Raw genomic sequence first — 17,507 nt, 5'->3', positions numbered from 1 at the left:
CGCGCTAGGCGGCCGTGGGGCGGAGGTGGGCGGCTCTGGGACTGCAGCCGGCGCTGCGCGCCCGCCCCATTGCTCTCTGTCCCCGGTCCGCGACCCCCACGGGTCGCCTACGCGGAGACTCTGGAAACGCCTGGGGCGGGTACCGGGTGGTGTCCGCGTCCTTCCCTTTCAACTGTTATGTCGATGTGGCCTTCAATCAGCCCTACAAAGCTGGGCCGGCCAACCCGGGCCCTCGAGAGGGGAGGTTGGGTGTCCCTGGCAGTGTGTGGTAACCAGGCAGCGGAGAGGCTGGCGGGAGATTCTAGAAGGCCCCCGAGAACTGCGCGCCAACCGCACCGCCTACTTGAAGGTTGGGGCCCTATCTCTGGGAATGGTGACAACGTTCGCTGTATGGACAGCCCGTGTCTTCAAATGTGAATGTCCACATCTTGCTGTTTTGGGAGTCCCGGCATCTGTAGGAAGTGAAGAAGAGTGGACGGCGATGTGAACACACACACAGGCGCATCACTAGGCTCAGAACTGGCCCAACTCCCAGCTTCTACTGCGAAGCGGGCATGCCCAGGCCACGCCTGCAAACTTCGTCAGTTCCTCTGATCAACCGCGGTCAGCGCCATCCACAGACGACCACTAAGTAGCTTATCCACCGGGGCAGAAAAGATGACTGATTCCTATTCATTGAAACTGTTGTGATTGTTCCTAAATATATGGATATATAGCTTGTACTAGGTGAAATTTCCCATCTATAAGGGCCAACTTAAATTCAGAATAAAACAAGAATGTTTGAAAACCTACTACATCAATGCTCGGTATTAAAGGTGAAAACATAAATTGGACAATGTCTTTTTCACAAGAGGTTTAAATTTAGTAAGGAAAAAGGGCAGAAAACATGACTCATAGAGACAACAAGAACAGTTTTAGCATATTGCAAGAAGAGTAAATGCAGTGAATGGTCTGGTTTAACAAGGAAATAATGCTACTGTAGAAGGGTGTGGTGAGAGGTAAGCAATAAAGGATGTGATGAAAGACATGAAAGGGTCGAGCTGGTTTTGAGTATGATTAAATAGACAAGTAGGCTTGTAAATATGAACTTGTGGTACCAAAATAATTGACTAGCCACATAGGAAAAATTTTTTTACCTGGCATTACACACAAAAATAAACTCCAGGTGAAGTGAATATGTAAATATGAAAGGCAAAATATTATACTTTGATAAAAAAATATAGAAATGTGTGTTCATAACTTTGGCGGTCGGAAGAGTTTCTTAAAACATTGAAAATAAAAATGTTAATTAAAAATTGACTACATAACTAAGAAAATTAAAGTTAAAGCACAAACTTGGAAAACGTAGTTATAAAATATAAAGTATTTCTAAAATATGCAAAGAGATAATAAGAACAATGATACACTAGAGAAATGGAAAAAATGTGAACAGCAAGCCAAACTTTCTGTAGTCATCCGAAAAATGCAAGTTCAGACAAGATAATATGTCACATCCATTAGACTGTGCAGAAAAACAGCCTGTTTCCTGGCAAGAGTGACACCATCTTGAAGCAAAACTATCTTAGAAACTGATGTTTGACCCACTGCATACCAAAGTGTTCTGCAGCAAAGGTCTTTAAACAATACTCATAACATACATACATAATCCCTCATAAAGATGCTTATCTAACGTCCCCAGTGATCACAATAGTCTGAGAGCTAACTAGTGGCACTTCTCTTTACCCTCATATCTTGCTAAATAAAGCATACTTTCAGGAGAGCAAGTGCAAGGGTTGCTTCTGTTTGTCTCTGTTAAGTGTTTCTTTCTGAGAAACTGGATTGGTCAGCCTCTTTAGTCTCCCTGCTTCCTCGGTCTTTGGAAGCAGGTTTCTGTAAATTGACAAAAATGTAAGCCTTTGATAATAAGTGAAGGATGTAGTAAAATGAGAGTTCTGTGCATTTCTGGTGGAATTGTAATTATTGTAACTATTTTTGAGAAAAATTAAGCAATATCTGGTAAAGGTGAAGATCTACATATTCTGTAACCCAGTACTTCTTAGATATAAGTATGTACCTAGATTAATGCATGTGCCTGTGAACAAAAAAAGTGTGTAAGTATGCTTTTTGGAGCATCTTTTTGTAATAGCAAAATATTAAATGTAAATGACCAATGTCATGAAGCTTTTCCCTTATGTTTTCTTCTAGTCATTTTACAGTTTCGGGTCTCATATTTAAGTGCTTAATTCACTTTAGTTGATTTTTGCACATGGTGAGAGATAAGGATCTAATTTCCAGTTTTTCCCAACACTGATTATTGAAGAAGATGCCCTTTCCCCATTGTGTGTTCTTGGCACCTTTGTCAAAAATCAATTGACAACATATGTGTTGGGCCTTCTATCCTGGCGCATTGGTCAATGCCCGTATTTTTATGCCAGTACAATGATATTTTGATTAAATTACTATAATTATAATATGTCTTGAAGTCACAGAGTATGATGCCTTCAACTTTGATTTTTTTTTTCTCAAGATTGTTTTAGGTATGTGTGGTCTTTTGTGGTTTCATACAAATGTAAGGATTTTTTTACATTTATGTGAAAAAAGTGACATTGGAATTTTTGTAGGGATTACAATGAATCTGTAGATTGCTGTAGGTAGTATAGACACATTCACAATATTAATTATTCCAATCCATGAACATGAGGTATCTTTCCATTTACTTGTATTTTCTTCAATTTCTTTCATGTGTTTTATCGTTTTCAGTGTGCAGGACTTTTGCTTACTCATTAAATGTACACCTAAGTATTTAATGTTTTGTTACTATTTTAAAGGGGATTGTTTTGTTAATTTCATTATAATTTGTTATTAGTATATAAAAATGCTACTGACTTTTATATGTTGATTTTGTATTCTGCAACTTTACTGTTCATTTATCAGTTCTAACAGTTTTTTGGTCGATTTATATATAAGATCATGTCATCAGAAAATAGAGATATTTTCACTTCTTCATTTCCTATTAGGTTTCAATTTTTCCTCTTGCCTAATTGCTCTAGCTGGGACTTCCAGTACTATATTGAAAAGAAGTGGTGAGAATAGGCATGCTTGTCTTGTCACTAGAGGAAAAGCTTTCAGTGTTTTACTATTGAGAATGATGTTAGCTAAGGGTTTGTCATATGTAACCTTTATTGTGCTGAGGTACATTCCCTCTATACCTATACCCAATTTGTTAAGAATTTTATCATAAAAGGATGTTGAGTTTTTTCAAATGTTGTTTCTGCATGTATTGAAATCATTATATGATTTTCATCCTTTAATAATGTGGTGTACACATATTGATTTGTGTGTGTATATATGTCTATTATAGTAGACATAGGCAATGTGTATTGTAATGTCTCCTCTTTCACTTCTGATCTTATTTATTTGAGTAGTCTCTTGTTTTCCTAGTCTAGCCATGGGTTTGTCAACTTTATCTTTTCAAAACACCAACTTAGTTTTGTTGACATTTTCTATTGTTTTTCTAGTCTCTATTTCATTTATTTCTGTGCTGAGTTTTGTTATTTCCTCTCATCTGCTATCACTGGGCTTAGTTTATACTTATGTTTCTAGTTTCTTGAGTGGTAACATTAGATTATTTGTAACCTTACTTTATTTGATATAGATGTTCATTGCTATGAATTTCCCTCTTAGGATTGCTTTTGCTGTCTCCCATAAGTTTTGATATATTGTCTTAACATTTTCGTTTGTCTCATGGTAATTTTTTATCTTCTATTTGCTTTCTTCTTTAACCTATTGGTTGTTTAGGAGCATGTTGTTTCATTTCCACACATTTGTGTATTTTCCAAGATATTTGTAATCCTGGAGGTTATTGATTTCTGATTTCATGCCATTGTGATCTCAAAAGATACTTAATATGATTTCAATTCTCTTAAATTTGTTAAGATTTGTTTTGTGCATTAACATATGGGCTATCCTGGAGAATGTTCTATGTGCACTTAAGAAGGAGGTCTATTTTGTTGCTATTGGATACAGTGTTGTGTGTATTTCTATTTGGTCTATTTAAAGTGTAATTCAAGTCCATGGTTTCTTTATGGATTTTTGTCTCTAGATGATTTGTCCATTATTGCAAGTGGAATATGGAGAGCCCCTACTGTAATATTATTAAATTCTATTTTTTCCTTTAGATCATTTAGTAATTGCTTTGTATATTTAGGTGCTCTGATTTTAGGTAGGTGTATATTTACAATTGTTATGTCTTTGTGGTGATTTAACTTCTTTGTTATGTAATGGCCTTCTTTTTCTCTTTTTGCAGTATTTAACTTAAATCTATTTTGTCTGATATAAGTATAGCTACCCCAGCTCTCTTTTCGTTTCTATTTGCATGGAATATCTTTTCCATCCCTTTACTTTCAGTCTGTGTGTGTCCTTATTACTAAAATGAGTCTCTTGTATGCAGCTTATGATTAGATCTTGCATTTTTAAATCTATTCAGCTGCTCCATGTATTTTATTGGACAGTATAATCCATTTACATTGAAAGTCATTATGGACAGGTAAGTGCTTACCACTGCCATTTTGTAATTTCTCTTCTGATTGTATTATAGGTCTTTTGCTTCCTTCTTTCTCTCTCACTATCTTCCTTTGTGGTTTGGTGGCTTTGTATGGTTGTATACTTTTTATCCTTTCTTTTTATATTGTGTGTAACTACTATAAATTTTTGCTTTGTGATTACCATGAGGCTTACATAATATAGCTTATCCTTAAAACAGTTTACTTTAATCTGATAAAACTTGTCTTTAATTGCATATAAAAACTCTATATTTTCACTCCCTCCCACCCACATTTCATTATTTTGATATCAAAATTTACATATTTGGTAATTTGTATCGTTAATAATTTGCATAGCTATAGTTGGTTTTAATAGTTTTGTCTGGACACCACTGAGTAGCTGTTCCTGACATGCATGTGCAAGCATTGACTCCACTGCCACCACCCTAACGAAGTGCTTTGGTTGGCACTCCTCATCAGAATATTGTTACCAGCAGACTGGGAGCACCTTAACCACTAAGGTGCAGTAGGTGCTTAACCTCGAGGTGCCAGAGAACAAAGCTATGGGCCTGGTACTAGACCTCCAGGATTACAGCAAGCAGCTCAAGAGTACTTAGCTGAGCTTTGGTCCCCTGAAATCTTCCAGAAAGAAAACCAGTCAACTAAACCCAACTTATACCACAGTCCAACCCTTGTGGTATCAAAGAATATAAAAGGAAAAAACCCCATCCAAAGGACAGCAACTTTAAAGATTAAAGGAACATCAGGCCGCTGTGTTCCTGACCTGAGAAACAACCAGTGCAAGAACTCTGGCAACTCAAAAAGTCAGAGGGTCTTCTTACATCCAAATGATAGTACTAACTCCTCAGCAATGTTTCTTAACCAGGCTGAAATGGCTAAAATGAGAGACATAGAATTCGGAATCTGGATAGGGATGAAGATCATTGAGATTCAGGAGAAAGTTGTAATAAAATCATACAAGAGATGAAAGACAAAATAACCATTTTAAGAAAGAAACAAACCAATCTGATGGAGCTGAAAAACTCACTAAAATAATATAATAATAAAATTGCAAGTATTAACAGCAGAATAGATCAAGGTGAGGAAAGACTCTCATAGTTCAAAGACTGTTTCATTGAATTAACTCAGTCAGACAAAAATAAAGAAAAAAAAACCACTGAGAAATATGGGATTATATAAAGAGAACTAAACTACAACTTAATTGTCATCCCTGAAAGAGAGAGGGAAAGATCAAGCAACTTGGAAAACATATTTGAGAATACTGACCACAAAAATGTCTCCAATCTCACTAGAAAGAACATTCAAATATGAGAAATGCAGAGAACCCCTGAAAGAGACTGTATAAGATGACCATCTCCAAAACACATAGTTGTCAGATTCTCCGAGGTCAATGTGAAGGAAAAAATGTTGAAGGCAGCTGGAGAGAAGTAGCAGGTCACCTAAAAAGGAAATATCATCAGGCTAACAGCAGAGCTTTCAGCAGAAACCCTACAACCAGAAGAGATGGGGGCCTATATTCAGCATTCTTCAAGAAAAGAAATTCTAACTAATAATTTCGTATCCAGCCAAACTAAACTCAATAAGTGAAGGAAAAATAAGATCTTAAAAGACAAGCCAATGCTAAGGGAATTTGTTACTACTAGAGCTAGTTTATGAAAGATCCTTAAGGGAGTACTAAACATAGAAACAAAAGATCATTTCCAGCCACCACAAAAACACACTTTAAATACATTATAAAGCAATTGCACATTCAAGTATACATAACAACCAGCTAACAACACAATGACAGGATCAAATCTGCACATATCAATATTAACCTTGAATGTAAATGGGCCAAATGCCCCACTTAAAAGGCACAGAGTGGCAACTTGGATAAAGAAGCAAGACCCCATCGTATGCTGTCTTCAAGAGACCTATTTCACATGCAATGACAGTCATAGTTTCAAAGTAAATGAATGGAGAAAAATCTACCAAGCAAATGGAAAACAAACAAATGAAAATCTACCAAGCAAAAGGAAAAAAAAATAGGGTTTCATATTCTAATTTCAGATAAAGCAGACTTTAAGCTGAAAACAATAAAAAAAAGATGAAGAAGGGCATTACATAATAATAAAGATATGTTTGAGCCTAGTTATAATGGTTTAAAATTCACGGTCCAAAACCATAATTACATTTGCACCAACCTTATAGTTGTAATGTTAGGTTGTTAACTTGAGATCTTTCTCTCTGATGTGGGTGTTTAGTGCTATAAATTTCACTGTTAAAACTGCCTTATCTTTGCCCCAGAGATTCCAGTAGGTTGTATCTTTGTTCTCATTTTCTTTATTTCTGCCTTAATATCATTATTTACCCAAAAGCCATTCAGGAGCAGGTTATTCAATTTCTGTGCAATTGTATATTTGAGTAGATTTCGTAGTCTTGATATTTATTTATTTATTTATTTATTTATTTGAGAAGGAGTCTCACTCTGTCACCCAGGCTGGAGTGCAGTGGCAAGATCTCAGCTACCTGCAACTCCGCCTCCTGGGTTCAAGCAATCCTCATGAGCAGCTGGCACTACAGGCATGTGCCACCATGCCCAGCTAATTTTTGTGTTTTTTGTAGAGACAGGGTTTTGCCATGTTGGCCAGGCTGGTCTTGAACTCCTGACCTCAGGTGATCCACCCACCTTGACCTCTCAAAGTGCTGGGATTACATGTGTGAGCCACCACACCCTGCCGTTAGTCTTGATTTCTAATTTCATTGCACTGTAGTCCAAGAGATTATGATTTTAGTTCTTTTGCATTTGCTGAGGTGTGTTTTATTTCTGATTATCTGATCAACTTTAGAGTATATGTCATGTGGCAATGAGAATGTATATTCTGTTTTTTCTGGGTGAAAAGTTCTGTAGGTGTCTATCAGGTTCATCTGATCCAGTGCTAAGTTCAGACCCTGAATATTTTTGTTAATTTTCTGTCTCAATGATCTGTCTAATATCATCAATGGTGTGTTAAAGTCTCTCATTATTATTGTGTAGGAGTCTAAGTCTTTTTGAAGGTCTCTAAGAACTTCCTTTATGAATCTGGGTGCTCCTGTGTTGGGTGCATATATATTTAGTGTAGTTAGGTCTTCCTGCTGAATTGAACCTTTTATCATTATGTAATGCCCTTCTTTAGTTTTTTTAAGTCTTTGTTGGTTGAAAGTCTGTCTTGTCTGAAATTAAGATTGCAATCCCTGCTCTTTTGTTGTTGTTGTTTTCCATTTACTTGGTGGATTTTTCTACATCTTTTATTTTGACCCTATGTGTGTCATGGCATGTGAGATGGGTCTCTTGAAAACAGCATACCAATGAGTCTTGGTTATTTATCCAGCTTGCCTCTCTGTGCCTTTTAACTGGGGCACTTAACCCATTTACTTTCAAGGTTAGTATTGTTATGTGTGGATTTGATCCTGTCATGATGTTAGCAGGTTATTTCATAGACTTGTTTATGTGGTTGCTTTATAGTATCACTGGTCTGTGTGCCTCAGTGTTTTTTCATTTGTACTGGCTGGTAACAGTCTCTCCTTTCCATATTTAGTGCTTCCTTTGGGAACTCTTGTAAGTCAGGTCTGGTGGTAATGAATTCCCACAGTATTTGCTTGTCTGAAAGGGTCTTATTTCTCCTTCACTTATGAAGTTTAGTTTAGCCAGATATGAAATTCTGGATTGTAATTTCTTTATTTAATAGTTTTGATTATTGGCCCCCAATCTCTTCTGGTTTGTAGGGTTTCTGCTGAGAGGTCGGCTGTTAATATGATGGGCTTCCCTTTGTAGAAAACCTGGCCTTTCTCTCTAGCTGCCTTTACCGTTTTTTCTTTCATTTTGACCTTGGAGACTGATAATTATGAGTCTTGGGGATAATGCTTGAAGAAGTGGTAGTTAGTTGGTGAGAGGTCATGTGAATATGGTGGATGACGCAAAACTTCATAGCCCAATTTGTTCGACTTTTGAAGCCTTGGTTGTGTGATGTGTGATCAGGCATTGCCATGGAGATTTGGGCCCTTTATGTTGACCAATGCCAGTTGCAGGCACTGCAGTTTTTAGTGCATCTCATCGATTTGCTGAGCATACTTCTCAGATGTAATGGTTTCCCTGGGATTCAGAAAGCTGAATAGTAGTGGATCAGACTAGCAGCAGACCACCAAACAGTGACCATGATCTTTTTTTGGTGCAAGTTCAGCTTTGGGAAGTGCTTTGGAGCTTCTTCTTGGTCCAACCACTAAGCTGGTTGTTTCTGATTGTGGTATAAAATCCACTTTTCATCGCACATCACAATCCGATTGAGAAGTGGTTCATTGTTGTTGCATAGAATAAGAGAAGATGACACTTAAAATGATGACTTTTTTTTTATTTTCAGTCAGCTCATGAGGTGCCCACTTATTGAGTTTTTTCACTGTCTCAATTTGCTTCAAATGCCGAATGACCATAGAATGGTTGATGTTGAGTTCTTTGGCAACTTCTCATGTAGTTGTAAGAGGATCAGCTTCAATAATTGCTCTCAATTGGTCATTGTCAAATTCCAATGGCAGTTCACTATACTCTTCATTTTCAAGGCTCTCGTCTCCTTTGCAAAACTTCTTGAACCACCACTGTCCTGTACATTCACTAGCAGTTCCTAGCCCACATGCCTTGTTGATGTTGCAAGTTGTCTCTGCTGCTTTATGACTCATTTTGAACTTGAATAAGAAAACAGCTAGAATTTGCTTTTTGTCTAACATCATTTCCAGAGTCTAAAATAAACATAAAATAAACAGCAAGTGATAAGTCATTAGCAAAAAAAAGCAAGAAATGTGCACTAAAACAATGTACAACATAACCACATTTATTTAAGAATGTATTCCAACATCAAACAGCAAATTCCAACAATGCAAAAACTGCAATCACATTTTTACCAACTTAATGAAAGAGCTAGAGAACCAAGAGAAACCCAACCTCAAAACTAGAAGACAAGAAACAACCAAAATCAGATGTTAACTGAAGGAGATTGAAATACAAAAACCATTTAAAAAATCAGTGAGGTAGGACACAGTGGCTAGCACCTGTAATTCCAGCACTTTGGGAGGCCATGGTGGGCAGATCACCTGAGGTCAGGAGTTGAAGACCAGCCTGACCAACATGAAGAAACTTCATCTCTACTAAAAATACAAAAATTATCTGGGCATGGTGGCAAATGCCTGTAATCCTAGCTACTCAGAAGGCTGAGACAGGAGAATCTCTTGAACCTGGGAGGTGGAGACTGTGGTGAGCTGAGATAGTGCCATTGCACTCCAGCCTGGGCAACAAGACCAAAACTCCATCTCAAAAACAAAAAAACAAAAAAACAAAAAAAGAATCCAGGAGCTGCTTTTTTTGAAAAAATTAATAAAATAGATGAACTACTAGCTAGACTAATAAAGAAGAGAGAACATCAAAATTAACACAATTAGAAACAACAAGGGAGATATTACCACTGACCCCACAGAAATACACACAATCATCAGAGAATATTATAAACAACTCTGTGGACATAAACTAGAAGATCTAGAAGAAATGGATAAATTCCTGGACACAAACACCCTCCCAAGACTGAACCGGGAAGAAATTGAATCCTTGGACAGCCCAATAATGAAGTGTGAAACTGAATCAGTAATAAATAGCCTACCAACTGGAAAAGAAAAAAGAAAAAAATCCCAGGATCAGATGCATTCACAGACTATTCCTGATTCATGGGGTTAGGTCAAAATACCATCATTAACAGGGGTTTAGAAGAAGTTGATTCCAACCCTCATGGATGATTTTGAGTGGTTTAAGATTTCAGTAGAGATAGTAACTGCACATGTGGTAGAAATAGCAAGATAACTAGAATTAGAAGTTGAGCCTGAAGATGTGACTGAATTGCTGTAACCTCATGATGAAACTTGATTGGATGAGAAGTTGCTGTGAACATTGTTGAAACTTAATGGGTAAAGCAACTACCAGGTTTGACAGGATTGACTCCAATTTTGAAAGAAGTTCTACTGAGGGTAAAAGGCTACAAAAAGCTTCACATGCTATAGAGAAATCTTTTGTGAAAGAGTCAATCGATGCAGCCAACTTCATTGTTACTGTATTTTAAGAAATTGCCTCAGCCACCCCAAACTTCAGCAACTACCACTCTGATCAAGTCAGCAGCCATCAATATTGAGGCAAGACCCTCCACCAGCAAAAAGATACAATTTGTTGAAGTCTCAGATGACCATTAGCATTTTTTAGCAATAAAGTATTTTTAATGTATGTACATTGGGGTTTTTTTAGACACAATGCTATTGCACACATAATAAAATACAGTAGAGTATAAACAAAACTTTCATATGTACTGGGAAACCAAACAAAAATTTATGACTTGCTTTATTGCAATATTTGCTTTGTTGAGGTGGTCTGGAACCAAACCCACAATATCTCTGAGGTATGCCTGTATTATGCTCTGATGGTGATCTGAAACTGAGAAGGGCTCTGGAGACAAGGCATTTAATCAGGGGGATACTTATAAGCAAAAGCAGAAAAATAACTATGAGAGGTGTGTTAAGGAGTAAAACCAAGACTTGAGGCCAGGAAGCAACCAATCTAGTGGATTCCAGGAAATTGATGTGACGAGGTCCTTTTTTGATTGAGTTAGGATTGTGGTGGCAGCAGCATGCATTTCCTCATTAGCAACTGAAGATTCTTGTTTATGATGTAGAGGTCAGAGACATTTTAGATAACAATCATGCAGCAGCTGCTTCCAAAGAAAACATGCCTCACCTCTAGATGCCAAGGTCATATTGAGTGCCAGTCAGTTGTGGAGCTCTGTGTATTGAGTCTTTTGAAATTCTGGGGTGGAAAGAGTGAAGTTCTTTATTTGGTTGTTTGCAGTGATGGTCATCTCCCACATTACATCTTGGAACATGTGAGAGTTTCTCTTCACTCTGAGTATCCCATACTGCAGCTGCTCCAGGCAAAAAAGTGACCTAAATGTGAACAAATGCAGCTTTAAGTTCTGGAGATTTCCTACTATCTCAGCTTCATTTTCAAGGGTCTCTGAGCTCTAACAATGAAAGGAAGAATGCAGTAATATTTTGGTGACGACCTCTACATTTTCAGGAGGCACAGTTACTAATGCACCATCAAGACCAATGATGGACATTAAAAGGGACAGAGAAGAATTTAAATAGTTTAAGAAGGTAGTTGAGCTATATATATGGTAGGGGTTGACAAGATTGGCTAGATAACACCAGCCTATCCAGTGTTCTAGGAGATACCAGCAGTTTCCTCTTCCATAAATGAAATAGTTGTCTTCTATGGCTAACCAAGTGAAGTGGGAACAATTCTCTTCCACTATACTAGGTTGAGGAAAGAGTATGGCTATAAGGGGAATATCTTGATTGGTACTTTTCCATATGTAAATCTTTAGTCTCTGCATGGCAATTCCCCATGGTAAACTTATTTCATATAACATTGTATTTTCTGTGGGAAAATGACTAATAGTTACAAGTACTGTCATCAGAGTTGACACAATAAATCCTATAAAGCCAGAAACTAGAATCTAGAACATTGCTGTCTATAAAATTGTGAGAGAAATAAAAATGACTTTTTATAAAAGTGGTTCAGATTCTATTTGGATACTTGTGTGATTGATGTAAAATATAGGAAGAATTTCCTAACATTGTGCAGAGGAAAACAGCTAAATCAATAGCTATGCAGATTTTTAAAATGATAAGAATAATTTGGGGGAAGATGATATATTAGTAAAGTCTTGCACTTCTATAAAGAAATAACTGAGCCTGGGCAATTTATAAAGAAAAAACGTTTAATTGGCTCATGGTTCTGCAAGCTATACACGAAGTATAGGGGCTTCTGCTTCTGGGGAGGCCTCAGGAAGCTTCCAGTCATGGTGAAAGGTAAAAAAGGAGTGAAGCATCTCACATGGCAGGAGCAGGAGCAAGAGAGAGTGAGGGCACAGATGCTGCACATTTTTTAAAAACCAGATCTCAAAAACGAGAACTCACTCACTATCACAAGAACAGCATCAACAGCGTGGTGCTAAACCATTCACGAGAAGTCCATCCCCATGATCCAATCACCTCCCACCAGGTCCCACCTCCAACACTGGGGACTACAATGCAACATGAGATTGTGAGAACACAGATCCAAACTATATCAGATGGTTGGTCCAAGAGAGAAAAGGATGAATAAAAGCAATGATTTTAAGAAAGATTTTAAGATTGGGTAATCTCTTCAGTACAACCCATCCATAAGTTTTGAGCATCCTTTCTGAAGATAGGCAAATGGGAAATAGAGAAGAAAGAAATGGTAGGGAGGGCAAAAAGGAAAAGAACAGACTGGCCTCAGAAATCTTTTGTACTTATGAGTGCAAAAGGATAATAAGGACAAGAAGAAGGACACAAAGGGAGAATATGGAGGGAATTAAAAATAGGGAGATCTTGTTCTGGTGTCTTGGGTAGAAGTCAGCCACCTGATGGCATCATGCAGTTGTTCTTGGGAAAGCAGTCTTCCTCATGTCATCATCTGCTTCTAGGGGCTCTTGAAAGACCTCCAATTTAATGTTTCCTTTTGGGGTGAATTTCTATTTGAGGGCTTGTATTTTTAAAATTATGAAATGTGAACCTAAGGTTGTACTCTTTGTAGTCTTGCAGCAGTTTTGGTGGTGAAGAAGAGAGCTGCGATTTGGCTGAGGATACCTAAAGTATATCCATCCCTTTCATGTATAAAAAGGGAAAGGTTAATGAGTAATTGGGGCATCTAGCAGTGAGGGAAGAGGATGGAGAGAACTTGAGGCTTTGAAATGCAGACTCAAAAGCCCAATTAAGGGGTTTTAGGACAGTCTACTCAGGGAGGAGCAATAGCAGAAAAGTTAGGGATCCAGTTTTGGCATTAGCCTATGTATTTTAGAAACAGTCAGAGTTGTCTTTTGGCCTTAGGGAAAAGGAAAGTGATGATAATGTTAATTCTTTTAGGAGACAAAGTGTGTCCTTCAAGGGAGATATGTCCTAGGCACTTGAGGGCTGTTAATTTTATGTTGGGTTTAATGATGGTATGTCCGTTGTGGGCAACAGTTTGAAGTAAATGTTGAGTGTTAACAGTCACCATTGAACTGAGAAGGGGTCATCTACCTTCTGAATTCGAGTAATATTAGAGCTCAGACACTTTCAGAGGTGACCGATGGACTGAAGTTCCTCAAATGAGGCTGGCCTGAGTCATGAGTGGATGAGACTGAGCAGAAGGGAAGGATAGCTGGTACAATGCGGGGGCTATGCCTGACCATTCCCATCTCAGATCCCCACATCTTCCCAAGAGCATGATGCTCTGATAAAGACAGGGATACAGTGCACAGCAAAGCTCTGCTGTGGGAAACCCACCAAAAGAGCTCAATGCAGCAGCAGCACATGTTTTCTTGTTGACTGGAGAGAGACCCACACAGGAAAGCAAATTGTAACAGGTTTTTATTTAACAATGGTTAATGATTCTCCTGAACAACCCCTTAGGGATCAGCCTATAATATGTGTGAATATATATGAGATTAAAAGAATTGAAATTCAAAATCAATTAAAAATCAAACCTAATTTGTTAAGATACTTAAAACAGAGACATTGGAGTGAAGTTAGAGATGGAAATAAAGACTAGTGGGTAAGAACTTATGTAAGACAGCTAACACTTAGAATGAGTGGGAAAAAGTAGAGGGAGAAAGTCAAGTCTAAGAGCTTATGAGGAGGCTGTTGAGGTCATCCCAACTTCTCAGTAAATGATATTCTATTTAGCATAGTGCAAGGCTTAATTGCACTATATATGACCTGTGGCTGCCCCTGCTGATGGCTGTCACCCACCCTTGCAACAAGAAATATGCCTATATCATGTCTGCCCGTATTGACCCTGTGATAGACACTAGTTAGATACCGGTTATACAAGGATGGAAAAGACAGTGTTTGCATTTAAGAATACTTTCTAGAAGGGAGAGAGGCAGGTAACTGCCTGTAAGTTCAAACAGGAGAACACACAAGTGGGAGCAAAGAATTCTTACTGGGGATGGTTAGTGAATGTTTCACAGAGGGGACAAGGAGGCAGGACTTATATCTCTATATGAGCAGACAGAACAAGGGCATCAGCCAGAGGAAACAAAGAACAAAGGTTCAGAGTCCAAAATATTCCTCACTTCCCTTCCACCTCATTCCTCCACTCCTTTCTGCCAGTTCCGATGTGTCTTATATGGAAGGGATGATATTATCACAGTGGTGAAAAGGTTGGTGTGCCTGGAGTATAGGTGGAGTTGAGTCCTACAATGTGAGAATGAAAAAACAGGTTGTTCCTGGGTGTGAAGGGCCTTGGGTGCCAATTAGCAGTTTACCCTGCTTACAGTGCTGCTCCCTTGAAGATCAGAAAGGTAAGTCAAGCAGCATGGAAAGCGTGGGTAAAGGGAGGAACAATGAAAAACCTGTAGTCCAAGAGGAAGCTATTGCAGAAGACTGGATGAAAGATGACAAGCCTCAGAGATGGATCAGGGTCAGACATTTCTGGGTAAGACTGATAGAATTTGATGACCACTGATCTCCGTGGCCTGCAGAATCTGGTCTGACAGGAGCATGGTGGTGTTGTGGAATATGTGGACTTTATAGCCAGGCTAGCCAAGTTCAGTCTGATTCTGCCTTACAAAGCTTTGTGAGTGATTCTGAGCAAAGGATGTGCAAATTGGTCTAATGCCATTTAACCTTTCTTTCTTTTTTTTTTTTTTTTTTGCAAAGATGAAATGATGCCATGTATGTAAATCTAATATAGTCCCTGGCACATAAGTAATTCATGCACCCTTAGTGCCCTTCAGCTGGTGTTTAAGGCCTCTTATAATTTGATTCACATGGATCTTTCTAGACAAATGAACCACTCTCCTGTACTCATCCCTTTCCTCCAAAAATAGGCGGCTTTTTTGATGTAGGCATTTCTGCTTATAAATTTCCCTCTTGGTACTATTTTTGCTGTATCTCACAGATTTTGGTATGTTGTGTTTCTATTTTCATTGGTTTCAAGAAATTTTTAAATATCCTTCTTAATTTTTTCATTAACCCATAGGTCATTCAGGAGGATGTTGTTTAATTTGCATGTATTTGTACAGTTTCCAAGGGTTTTTTTGTTACTGATTTCTAGTTTTGTTCCATTATGGGCTGTAAAGAGATTTGGTATGATTTTTTAAAAATTGTTGAGACTTGTTTTGTGGCCTAACATATGGTCTATCCTGGAGAATGTTCTATATGCTGATGAGAAGAATATACATTCTGCAGCTGTTGAATGACATGTTGTGTATATGTCTATTAAGACCATTTGCTCTAAAGTGCAGCTTAAATCCAATGTTTCTTTGTTGATTTTTTGTCTAGATGATCGGTCCGATGCTATGAGTAAAGAATTGAAGTCCCCAGCTATTATTATATTAGGGTCTATCTGTCCCTTTAAATCTCAAATAAATAACCCAATGATGCACCTCAAGGAACTAGAAAAGCAACAACAAATAAAACTTAAAATTAGCAGAAAGAAAGAAATAATAAAATTCAGAGCAGAAATAAATGAAATAGAGAACAAAAAAATACAAAAGATCAATGAAACGAGAAGTTGGTTTTTTGAAAAGATAAATGAAATTGACAAAACATTAGCTAGACTAAGAAAAAAAGAGAAAATTCAAATAAACAAACTCAGAAATGAAAAAGAAGACATTACAACTCATGCCATTAAATTACAGGGCTATTTACTATTTCTCAGACATGCCTTACTCTTTCTGATCTCTAAGTCTTTCCTCACACAATTTATTTTCTTTAAGTATCCTTCTCCTCAGTTTTCATTGCTACCTTAAAGGCTTTGCTTCAAATAATACCTCCTTTTTGCAGCACTATTCACAATAGCAAAGACTTGGAACCAACCCAAATGTCCATCAGTGACAGACTAGATTAAGAAAATGTGGCACATATACACCATGGAATACTATGCAGCCATAAAAAAGGATGAGCTCGTGTCCTTTGTAGGGACATGGATGCAGCTGGAAACCATCATTCTCAGCAAACTATCGCAAGAACAGAAAACCAAACACCGCATGTTCTCACTCATAGGTGGGAATTGAACAATGAGATCACTTGGACACAGGAAGGGGAACATCACACACCAGGGCCTATTGTGGGGAGCGGGGAGGGGGGAGGGATAGCATTAGGAGATATACCTAATGTAAATGACGAGTTAATGGGTGCAGCACACCAACATGGCACATGTATACATATGTAACAAACCTGCACGTTGTGCACATGTACTCTAGAACTTAAAGTATATAAAAAAAAAAAAAAAAAAGAAAGAACACATCCTCAGTACCCCACATGGAAATTATCTTTCCTTCTGTTAAACTCTCAAAACACTCTATTGGAATCACTTTAATGGCCCTTACAATATACTGCACTTTAACTAGCTATTTGGAATATATTTTTCCCACTCCTACGTAGCATATGATTAATTTTCCTAGTCACTGTAGTACTTAATTCAGTCTACTTATCAAAAGTAGATATTTAACAGATTAATATGATTGCTTGAGAGAGAGGGGAACAGTCCGTTGAGTGCTAGGTATGGGTGTGGGAGAAGAATGGTGTATGTCCTTGCTAAGCAGAAAAGTTGTAGGGTTGTACAGCTGCCAATCCTAATTTTATTGCTCTCATTTCTAGTTCCTCCACAGCATCTAGGTATGGCAAAATTCAATATATAAGGCCAGCAAGGAGTGTTTCAGACAATACCATCTGACTAATTGGCTGGAGTTCTTGGTTATATGTCTAACCTGTTTTATGATCTACAGTCTTAATTTAGGTGATTGACAAAGATAAAGATATTTGCAATAGGACTTCAGTGCTATTTCTGTAAGAAAAAATCCAGTTTGACAAACGAAATCATGATCTAGGCTAATAGCATATTGTTTCAAA

The sequence above is a fragment of the Colobus angolensis genome, unplaced genomic scaffold (genome assembly GCF_000951035.1).
Source record: "Colobus angolensis palliatus isolate OR3802 unplaced genomic scaffold, Cang.pa_1.0 Scaffold92, whole genome shotgun sequence".
NCBI classification, from domain to species: domain Eukaryota; kingdom Metazoa; phylum Chordata; class Mammalia; order Primates; family Cercopithecidae; genus Colobus; species Colobus angolensis.
This window is presented reverse-complemented; position numbering follows the sequence as displayed.